Source organism: Amblyomma mixtum, chromosome 2 (genome assembly GCF_055824585.1).
Source record: "Amblyomma mixtum isolate Tamu chromosome 2, ASM5582458v1, whole genome shotgun sequence".
NCBI classification, from domain to species: Eukaryota; Metazoa; Arthropoda; class Arachnida; order Ixodida; family Ixodidae; genus Amblyomma; species Amblyomma mixtum.
In genome coordinates, this window is record NC_143013.1 from 203,856,884 (window position 1) to 203,867,714 (window position 10,831).

Sequence of the window (10,831 nt, forward strand, 5' to 3'; positions counted from 1 at the left end):
CGATGAGAAAAACTTTTTTTTTCTTTTTGTCTTTTTGCGTGCCTCAGTTTCTCAGTTTGCTAAGATGATGATAACGTAATGGCATAAGGAAACAATTCTCTAAGCCGAAGCGGTGGCTCACTGGTTATGGTGCTCGGCACCTAACCCAAATACGCGGTTTGATCCCGGCCGCGGCGGCCGCGTTGCAGTGGAGGTGAAATGCTGCAGGCCCGTGTACTGTGCGGTGTCTGTGCACGTGAACGAACACAAGGTGGTAGAAATTATCCTGAACTCTCGTCTGCGGCCCCTTTCATAGCCACAGTGGCTTTGGAAGGTGAAGCCCCATAAGAACCCAAACCAAACAGAAGCAATTCTCTTTTCCTTCGTGACTCCCTATAGTTATTGATGATGCTTGAAACAAACTCGTTGCCATTTTGCTCTATATTCTTGTGCGTGTCTACAACCTATCAGGACTGTACACACGTGGTGCCATTTTTCTTTTTCTGCTAGACTAATCACACTAATTACACAATGCATGTCCTACACATTTCGTCAAAAGAAAATGGTGGGGGGGGGGGAGGCTCAAAGTAGGGAGAATCACCGCAGTCTTTGCATAGAAAACAGTATATACGGGCGGATGCCACCTCTTCACACCCCCTTTCCCCCTTAAATGTGGACTTGTTCCAAATTATTTATTTCAAGGCAGTTAATAATAACCCGGGAGTAGTAGTAGTAGTGAAAACATTTATTTTTTTTTTTTCAAAAGGAAGAGTTAGGGAGTAGGGGGATGGGGATAGATAGATGTGGAGCTTCATAGATAGATGTGGAACATTCTTAGTTTTGATGCAGTCTTCCCTGCAGTAATAACTAGCACAGGCAGGAGGTGGAAGCAAATATCAGCGCAACATGACCAACATAAAAGCTACCAGCATGGAGTTGCCGTTCTAATTTTTTATTGCGAGGTGATATTTTTGCTAGTTTGACAAGTCCAGACGTCCTTCAGATCACGTAGGAACTGGCGGTGCGCCTCCCTGTGAGCAAGGAGGCACTTACCTAAAGGCAGTGCTCTTTGAAACGCATAGGTGGCGCTAACAATCCATAGACGATCCAGTCTTGGTGAATGCATGATGGGTGATGCAAAACTATCGGCAAATTGACTATCGATAGTATCAAAAGTTTTTTGAAAGTAGTCATAGTGCAAAACACATTCGATAGTGTCACCGTAGTTTCCTAACGTTTTCTATATCGGACTATATTCACTAACTGTTAAATTAACTTTTATGGTGGGTTCTCATAACCAAGCTTCTAACTTCAATGTTACCGTGCTGGATTTATTAAAGCCACAGTGGAGCAGGCGGAGAGCTAACTAGTTTGAAAATTGCTCGCCTTGTGACGTAATATGGATGCCCTCGTTCCCCTAAGCAACAAGGAGTGCCTCGTCATGTGATCCTGTTCCATTATGGCACGTGCCGTGCTTTGTGCGCCGTACTGTCACGAGTATTTTCAGGTGTGCAAGTGCGCTCGTGGGCGCTTCAGAATTCCTAATTATGAAAGGAATATGAATTCGTTCTCCAAATCAAGAGACAGGTAAGCAGCTGGCACTCGTTCATTTTCAGGAGAGGAAATAACGATCGTTTAAGCTTTAATAACATCTGCCTTTATAACGCGAGAAATAAAAACGCGCTATGGGCACACTTAACTACATTACGTGCGGAGAATACGACAAAATTATAATGAGCGAATTTTAGAACCACCTCAACATCTCGTTTTTCAAGTTCTTTCTGGGGATCTTGAACGCGCATTGACATCGCAAAGCACACGGGCGTGTTTTGCGCTTCACCTCCGTCGAAACGCTGCCGCCGCGGTGGGTTTCGATCCCGGGTACTCCGGCCATTCGCGAACTTTATGCGAGACAACAACTTCCGATCTTTTTTTCTATGAAGGGGCTTCTGCTCACGTTGGTAGAGATGGACAGATCTGATTTTGTCTCAAAACATGCGCGCCCAGCGTGCATCTGCGGCCGCTGGTAAGCCCCAAGGACGGCGCTGGTCGTTGTTGCCATCACAACCACAGGACTGTCGCAATACTTTGAATGCATTAATAAGTGGGTCTCCCCAATGAATCCACGCTGGTGCGAGGTTTTACAGCCTTTGCAACCAGGACCACGATCGAGTGCTTCCAGTACAGTGGTATATCTCCCTCTGACCTATTACATTCAAAACGGCATCAATACCGTCTTTAAGGCTCCTCAAGGTTTCGTGTGGAACACTATTATGTCCGACCGCTGCTCTTTCACTCACTTCTTCAGTTGCATTCAACACCTTCAATGTGGTAAACATTGAAGTTATTCCCATCTTTTCTACCATGTCTTTTGTCGACGGTGGCGCCCTTCGGCCCAAGATTTAAAGAAAAAAGCACAGCTGCCTATTTGGAAAATCCTTGTGGTGTGAGCTGAAGGGCAGGCAGGACACTTATAGCATGATCTTCGATCTATCACCCTTTTACATGACACTAAATGTCGACCACAGCGCCCTGTCGTTCTTTCTGGGGTCCAAACTACGGCAGAATCTAACCTTAACTTATGGACCAGGTGCTTCTCAACCAAGTCGGTTGAGCGCTGTCTCACGTTGCACGTTCTCAGGATGGTGGGAGATCTGTACCTCTTCCTGCTTTTGACCTGCCGATAGTTGCAGAAGGTGAAGATATTCGTCCAGTGTTGTACTGATGGAATGATCCATGAGAACCACTTCTAATGCAGATGAAAGCGTACCTGCGCTTACAGTGTGGTTTCGAGTATCTCGCCGAACACTATCAAAGTTTGTTAAGGAGACTCTTCTGTGGATTTTCTTCATTTGTGCCCTTTTGAAACGGTGTATATGGGGTCCCGATACACCGCGACCCTTACACCATTTCAAATCTGGTGTAAGGGTGTTGCAGGCAACATGGCAACCTAAGCTTTATTTACTGGTGTGAACTCCATTTTTGTAAAATGGGTGTAAATATGAACACCTTCTTTGGAGAGATGGCCGTAACCTCAAACCGTGTGCGGTGCGCTAAAGTCCGCGCCTGTTAGTACGGATGTTCCGGGATACTAAAGAATAATTTGTTTAACCGAGCCAAGATTCATTAGCCAGTTTATGTGCCGAGCCTAAACTGATACTACGTCCAAAAAATACTCGGTGCTAAGCTTTTATATTTCGCCATGGAAACAGATGGGCGTCGCTGTACGGTTAGGAGGAACCGGAGTAGTGACCCAGCACTTCAAACCCTTTCCTCCCGATATGACATTTATCTCCTAGCCATTGTGATTAACAGAATGCTACAAAGATTTGGATTGTATTGGATTGTAAAACTAACGACAAGAAAACGTTTTAACGAGCCACCGGTAATACGTGTAAAGTCCCAAATCCTTCGGATGGCTTTCTTGTCGGGCAGGACACGGAAATAGTGCGATAGCAGCTAATTTCCCCTGGTCTGGATGCAATCTATCTTTGCTGACATGGCCTAGGAACAACAGTTTCTTATAGGCGAAGGGGAACGTTTCTTGATTCGGTATAGCTCTAAACGACTGGATTGCTTTCAGTAATAACTGTAGCCTGTTTTAGTTTATGGGGTTTAACATCCTGAAGCGGCTCAGGATATCGGGGACGCTGTAGTGGAGGTCTCCGGATAATTTCGACCACCTGAGGTTCATTAACGTTTTGACATTTTTCGAAGCGCTAAAACAACATGGACGCAGAGAGAACAGACAGGGACGAGCGCTTGCATCCATGTTGTTTTAGCGCTTCGAAAAATGTCAAAACTGCACCAACTAGCCCGATCCCCTACCCTTCTTTAACGTGCACTGAGATCGCACAGTAGAAAGGGCACTATCATTTTGCCATCATCGAAATACTACCACTGCGGCCGGGATCGAACCCGCATGTTTTGGGTCAGCGGCCGAGCACCATAACCCCTGATTCGTCGCGGCGGATCTGTAGCCTGGTAGGTGGTCTTTGAAGCTTGACGCGAAGACCACTACGTCATATAAGTAAGCGAGGCAGGTTTGCCACTTCAAGCTTGCTAACACCGTGCCCATGGCCTTCTTAAAGGATGCAGGAGCAGAGCAAAGTCGAAACGGCACCACCTTGAACTCACGAGGTCATGAGTTTCGTTGGCGAGAAGTACTCGAAGTTTCAGAATCGGTCCATCGTGTCGTAGGGGCGTGGTAGTGTGTACATGTCTTTCTAAGTTATCATATTCCAACGGCGGTAATCCACGCAACAAATAAACGTGCCATCTATCTGTTCCGCGAGAGCAACAGTTGATGCCGACTGGCTCATTGCTGGTTGGATAAAGTCGCCCCACTGCGTTTCTGTTATAGCTCTTAGTACTTGTGCTGATACTCTGCAGGGGATTCAACGGATAGGTTGCCGGTTATAGTCAAAGAAGGTGTGCTGATTGTTGACCGGTGTCTGCAGAAGCTTAGATGACGGATAAAGACAGCCTCTGTGATGCCGTGGAATTCCCTATCACTCATCTTGCCAGTGCTTGGGCTGCGCTGAGTTGCTTTCGGAAATGGGCTCATGTGCTTTGGCTACCAGAGTCGCCGATGATCAGTCGTGAAAGCACGAACGCATTGCTCACATCGGAAATTTCGTCCAGGACCTCGGTCTTCAGGTGTAAATATTCTCCACTGGAGTTTGTAACCCGTCCCTCACCTCTCCCATTCTGGAAATGGGCTATGCTGCTTGCGATGTCAATTCCGTGAGCAACTGTGTGCTCCCCTCGAAGAAGCCTTCGAAGTTGTTTATATTATCCACTCATAGGGACGTTGACGCACAAGCTAAACCAGATGTGAAGTACTCGTAACGGCAGCCCGGCAAGCAGTACCTTTATTGGGCTCACTTGCGCCCACAAAGAACAGAAGAAATCTACGACGGCGATACCAGCGAGCGTTCTCGACTGTCGTTCTCGGCTGTCCCTGCTCCTCTCGGCCGAGCTGACAAGCAACCTTCAAAATAAAGTTGTAAATAGAACTTACAACTAGCATCAACTATATAGAAGCAGCTGCGCATAAGTGCCATCGTTCGAGATAAGCCTGGTGGCATCTCTGGCATCTCAAGTCACAAAACAACGGGATAAAACAAATTGCCGTCGGAGTTGAGCATGAACAAAGATTGATTTATTTATTCAATAAACCTCTAAAGGCCCTCAATCAACGGGATTAAATAGGGGGGAGACTGACACACAAGAACGCAAGACAAGAATGAGCAAGCGCCAAGGCGCAATACATAAAGCACAAATAAAGAACGAAACAAACAAAACCCTGTAATATACATTGTAATTTACACGAAAAAAGAACAGAAAGTGCATTAGAGGCTTAACATAACCGCAAGAACAAAACAAAATAACAAAACAGCTTAATGAAGCATGCGGAACAATCAATTAGTAAAGCTCAACAGACATTAGGGTTAGAAGGTCCTGAAACTTGTTAAGGTTCCATTCTGAAGCGATATGTGATGATAGATTATTCCAGTCGACTATAGTACGAGCGTGATAGGTTGCGACGATGTCATAACGTATTTAGTTCGGCGCGAGCCTTTAGTGTGGTGACGCTAGTATGACGAGAATAATCCGAAAAGATTAATCTAACGGCACGGTTTTGAAAAGATTCCAAGTCATCTATAAGGTATGCTTGGTCCGTGTCCCAGATGGCCGACGCATATTCGATTTTAGGCCGTATTAAGGTAACGTATGCTAGTTTTTTTTAGGTGAAAAGGCGCTTGTTTAAGGTTACGTCTTAGAGGACCAAGAGAGCGGATAGCAGCTGCAGCAATTTGGCTAGTAGTAGTATAAAACATTATTCCGAAAAATGGGACGGAGTTTAGGGCTTGGGGTCTTGAACAGCAGGTGGTATTCCTAGGTACAAGATCCCATTGGTTCTTGCTACCTCCTCGGCCCGCTCAACCAGCGCAAGCTGATCTTGCGGGTCGGAGCTGGACAGAAGCTCTTCCGACTGCTCGAATGACGGGTTTGTAACTTTGGGCTCTATCGGGCTCGCCCGACAGCCCCATGTGGAATGGTAGAGGGTGGCTATCTCTCCGCACCACACGCATTCTGGAGTGTATTGCGTAGGCCAAGTCTTACTGTATATGTAGTGACTTGGGTATGAGTTTGTTTGTAGCCGTCTCCATGTAGTTGTCTGATGTCTTGTGAGTGTCTTGTGGGGAAGCGGATATTTACGGCGTCCTAACTTCCAAAACATGGTGAGCTCTCTCTAGCTGTTCGTAGTAGTGTTGGTTTCCCCCTTGTCGTCGCTCGCTCGGTTTGTGTAACCTCGAACTATCGCGTCGCTAAGATGGTAATTCTATGTTAAATTAGACTGAACGTGTAGTCCCAAATACTTGTAGAAAGTAGAAAGTTCAACCGGGTTATTAAGGAGAGTGTAAGATGTCGGGACGCGGCAAGACTTGCGAGTGAAAGAGACAAGTTTAGTTTTAGAGGAATTAAGGGTCATTAACCAAGAAGAACACCAGTTACTAATGGAATCTAAATCAGTTTGCAAAGATTGGCGCTCAGAGTCATTAAAGAAATTATTGTATATAACATAATCATCAGCGAATAATCTGATTTTGGATAATACACAGGTGGGTAAGTCATTTATAAAGATTAGAAAAAGTAAAGCTCCCAAAGCACTTCCTTGGGGAACACCAGACGAAACAGAGGAGGAGGACGAAAGATGATTATTGACAGAAATGAACTGAGATCGACATGAAAGAAAAGCCTTAACCCTGGAAATAACATCGGAATGAATGTTCAAGTGGGTTAGTTTGAGCAAAAGTCTTTTATGGGGGACCCGGTCGAATGATTTAGAGAAGTCCCGGCGTAGAGAAGTAGAGAAGGTTCCCGGCAATGTTGCCATCACTAGTATCAGCGATTTGAAAAGATTGACACGAAGTGAGGAAACGTTTGTAAGAACCTGTTCCTTGCATACATGCGTCCATACTGGCATTTATAGTAAGGGAGTAATTACTCACTGACATCCACCAATACTGGCATTTACATTGGCCCTTGTCTAGTTCGCGCTGATTCACTCCGTTATGCGAGTGCGCTGCTTTTATGCCCTTTTCTCCTTCAACCTGCTTATTAATAGCCAAGATTGCGAACTTTTCTTACCCCATTGCCTTTAAAGTTTGCGATGATTGCTGTAATTACGGCTGTATTTAGGCCTTGGTTGCCTGCGACTAAAGCAAATGCGCTAGCCAAACACACGGCTCCAGCTTAAGAAAGAGAGAACATCTGCGCTATTCTAGGTTAAGGCTGGATATTAAAACACGCATTTTTTTCAGGGAAGCTGTCGCCAATTGAGTAATTTCGCACTTCGTGCGTCAGCAATATTGCGGACGAAAATGGCTGCAAATAGACCGAACTCAAATTGCTACCCAGAAACAGTGGTTTTTCACAATTAATCAATGAACTCTACATTCGGATTGTTTCGGCTTTCCGCATGCCTCCCACTTGTTGCAAGACCTCTAGTAGGGTGCTCTGACATGTACAGTCGGGGACAAAAGTCTCCAGACCACGTGCTCCTCAAACGAAGCTTATAGCTCTACTATCAGACAGCGGCTGGAGACCACACTTGTGGAGATGAAAGAACAAAAATTTCACTTTTACCTCCACAAGTGTGGTCTCCAGCCGTCGACTAATAGCAGAGCTATTGGCTTCGTTAGAGGGACACGTGGTCCGGAGACTTTTGTCCCTGACTGTACATCACGCCCGGAACCGACGCCACATGCTTTTATTTGTGCGCATATACCTCGCGTATACGGGTGATCTTGACCGCGAAATGCGGTCAGCAGCGTAGTGCTGTTTCCAGACATGGCCAGTCGCTGTGATCTACAACATGGCGGCAAGTAGATGGCGATGTGCTTTAGAAATGGACGCTTAACAGCCTCCTCCAGGCCTAGTGCATGGCTTGGCAGCAGAGTGCGCAGCGGCTACGAAAGCTTCCGGCACCTTGCTGCTGCTACACGTTTGCCGTGTCCCATAATTCAAAGGCGGGGTTTCTCAAACATACACTAGCAGACAGCACAGGCTGGGAGTATGGCACAAAGTACGTGCAGTGGCGATCGTATTTACACAGTTCACGATAGATATGTCCTAATGGCAACTTTATTCTGGAAGTAATACAAGGACTGCACATGAGCAAACGTTAAAGAAATGAGCAGGTGGTTAAATTTACATAGTCACAGTATTTGCAGGCAGTAGCAAAGTGACAGCGACGAAGCTCATGCCGATGCGGTAAATAGAAATGCAGGGCCTCATCCATTGAAATATATAGGGTGCGAAGCCTGGCAACACGAAAGCACCAGTGAACGTCGTCACGCTGCCGAGATACGCTCACCGCAGCGGAGGACATACTTCTTGAAACTTGAAAGTCGAGAAAGAATTATAAATCGTACTCAGGCAAACGTACCTGCCGGAAATCAAAGAAGAAAGAAGCATGTTTGCTACAGGATACAAAAATTGTTTATAAAATGAGTGCCCGAACAAAATGGAGCGGAAGAGCGGCATTTGCAAGACTGTAAAGATTGCAGCACCCGGATCGGAGTAGAGCCACATATTGAAGTGTCTTTGGCTCGCTACATGGCCCTTGCGAGATTTCACTCTAGACACCGCCGTACACACGCTGTCTGTTGTTTGGTGGGCTCGCCGTGAAACATCGCACTAAAGGCGACGAAAACTAACTCATCACGGGCCGAGCTTCCATCACATGCTTGCATTCAGGGCCGCTCAGGATTCATTTTTTGAGGCTCGGCGGCGACAGGGGCTGCCTGATGACCACATTCCACTTTTTTCGCGTCCCTCTCGCCCTGTCCCTCGAGCAGGATGCTCTCCAGGGTTAGACCACAGGTGTTCGGCAGCAAGCAGACAGCGGTGACGCCACCGGCGAACGTGAAGACGGCGAAGACCCAGGCGAGCGCTGTTAGCGAAAGTGCGTTATCCTCGAACGCAGAGCACAGGCTGATCACGGCCAGCCCCGAGGCCCAGTAGAAGGCGCACACGCTGCCGAAGTCGAATCCGTATCCGCGCAGCGGGGCCAACTCGACCGCCAGCACCCAGGTCGCTGGGCCGAGGCCCGCAGAGAAGGCTGCGCTGAAGAATGCCTGCAGGCGTACGTACGCATATATACTCAACGCGTAAGAAATTACACAGGGTGACTTTTTTAGGATTTACAGATTTTTATTTTAAAAAATTAAGTGAGAAACGTAGTGCGGTCTGGGCAGGCGGATTGTACACCAAGGTGTGTATTATGTATTCGTTAGAGCTGAATAAATGCGCTATTAATGTATCTAATAAAATTTTTTTTGCAGATTTTAAGGGGCAAGGTTGTCGACCACAACTGAAGGTCGTCGATATAGAAGCTCAGCCCTGTTTTTAAACTTTCTTATTCGGTGGTGAGGTTGCAAATGTCAAATATCGAAAATATTTTTTTTTAAATCTCGTTGAGTTGGCTTTCCGCATTTCTATATTTAAAATGTAGTGTCGACGCGTGCTGTACAGATGCCGAAAGGAATGTGAAATCTGCTACATAATTAAAGAAATAAAAATGGCGCTGTATTTGAAGCACCACAAATGCGAGCTACGACATTCTTAAACATGAAATGAGGGAAAGCCACGTGGACGAGTTCTCAAATGCGCATCAATGCGATAGCGTTAAGAAGCTCGTGCCCCAGAAAATCCGGCGTTGCCATCGGCGTCTATGAATGTGAGCGAAAAATCCACGAAAAGTCGCAAGAGAAGGAACCTAAGAGGCACGTCCGTCACCTAGGTCACGCAATCTTGTATCATCAGAACCTGCTCACTGGATTGTGACCAAACTGTCCATCGTGGTAGATGGCAGTTAAATTAATGACCGGCCGTGAGAGATCGCTCGGGAAGACCAACCTGGTCGCTCCCAGCGGTCGCAGCACCTGTCATCGCAAGGAGTGCCGCATCACTTAACTGCTGCACCACTGCGCTAGGATCGGTATGACGACGCCCAGGGGTCTATGAATGTTACGTAGAGAAAGACGAATTGTGCATATATGCGCATTACCTCCGTAAGCTCTCGCCTCATACCCTTGAGGCGGAACTTAAGTGTACCCTGGAATTTCTAGACCTTCGTTAATTCGAACAACATCACTGATCAAGAAAATACAAAGACGGAGCTCACCTTCTATGTTTACGACTTCAGTTTGGCTCTATAACCTTGCCCTTTAAAGTCTAAAAGAATGAATTGGATAAGCGAATTGTAGGTAATTAATAACCTATTTACTGAGCTCTATTACATACATAATGTCCGCCTTGCTGTACAGTACACCTCCACAGACCTCATTGTTCTAAAATAAAAATCTTTAATAATATAAATAAAATGATATATTCAATAAATCATACAATTTTCTTACCAATCAAAATTTGTAAAATTAAAATCTTTAAATTGTTTAAAATATAAGCCTGTTTATCTTATAGTGAGTTCCACTGGCGGATTCAGTGCGGTGCGGTTGGTACGTACGTGCTATGCCAGAGGAATATATGAGGTGATGACGAGCCGCTGACGTCGTAAGCATCGGCAATTTTTTCCGCTCACCCGGGATCGTTTCTTCTATCATGGAACGGCGTGTGCCAGCGCCACCTCCTTGATGGAAGAAACCGAGCAATATATGCGGCACTTGCTCTTTCAGCTACAAAGTGCGGCTAAAGAACACCTGAAGAACATTCGTTGGTGAAATGAGCCGGAATGGCGCGCCACTCAAGACTACTTTGCAGAGCAACCTTGCCTCTTTATTAATCCTCCACCTCCCCTGCCAACGATCCATATCTTCCATGG